Here is a 1,322-nt window from a genome sequence, read left to right as displayed (position 1 = left end):
GTTTTACCACCAATAAAGCCATCTTGATTTCCATCTGGCTTCCTGTGTCCTAATTAATTTGAACTTAGACAAAAGAAAGCAATTGGTACTCCCCAAACTTCCAACAATAGGGAAGTAGTGGAAAATTACATTTAAAAAATAGATTAGACATGGTAGAACAAGGAGAGCCTTGAAGGCTGGTATAAGGAATTTAGCCATAGCCTAAAGGAATCAGTTGTTATAATTCTGTGCAAGTACACTAACACACACACACTCACATATACGTACAGTGGTTAGCAACAATCACTATGGGATTTGTTTCCAAGTTAATCTCCATAAGTTTAATGTCATCAAATCCTCATTTTCTACAAATGTATTTTTTAAGAAGCTTGGGTCATTTTTAAAAGCTAAACTAATATTTCATCCATCTGTCTTTGAATCATTTATTGTCTGACCAGCCACTTGTTTTTTAGTAATTGTTTGCCAAAGAATAATTCAGCCTATTTGGGAGACTTTAATAAAGCTTTCTCCTATAGCCCCATTCTTAATGTTAAAAGACACCCAGATAAGTAAAGGTGTGTCAAATATGCCATTATTCGGAAACAAAATTTTATATCTGTATTCCCAAATAATCTACCAAATACAGTCTTTCAATCAGTCTAATAGTTATTACGTGTTTTTTTCTCATTCAGATTCATGAGTGAGAAATGATTCAGTTTATGAATGAGAATGATGTTTCTCATTCAGTGGTTATATGAGTGCTAATTTGAAAATAATTTTAAATATATACTTTAAGTATGGAGATCCAAGTTTTAATCCAAAGCTGAAAATTATTAGCTGCTTCCTTATGCCTCTTAAAACTAACTAATCATCAGCAAATGGGCAAAACTCTTTTCTGTAGGAATGACTCTTCCAGTACATTCTTTTTTATCAAAATATTTTGCACAAAAGCAGGAAGATAAGGTTTTCTCCTTAACTGAGCAAAACAGCTGTCCCAATCTCTGTAAAATATTCTTTCTTCTCCTTAACTGAGCAAAACAGCTGTCCCAATCTCTGTAAAATATTCTTTCTATGCCTCTGACCCTTCTAAGATAAAAGAAATGATAATATGCCTTTGGTCTTCCTGTTCTGGGAAGGAAAGTTGCTGTAGGAAAAGAACTGGTTTTTTTCCCCCACTTCTGTGGTTTGAGAACAAGTTATAACTCCAGCATTTCAAAGTGCAAGGAAAATAATACACAATTATTAGATTGCTATTTGTGGGACACAAATGTAATGGTTTAGTAGAAAACAACTCCCCAGAAAAATGAAACACAGTTTTAAAAGAATGCTACATTTTACTGTTT

This window comes from Bison bison, unplaced genomic scaffold, assembly GCF_000754665.1.
Source record: "Bison bison bison isolate TAMUID 2011002044 unplaced genomic scaffold, Bison_UMD1.0 scf7180017846696, whole genome shotgun sequence".
Classification (NCBI taxonomy): Eukaryota; Metazoa; Chordata; class Mammalia; order Artiodactyla; family Bovidae; genus Bison; species Bison bison.
This window is presented reverse-complemented; position numbering follows the sequence as displayed.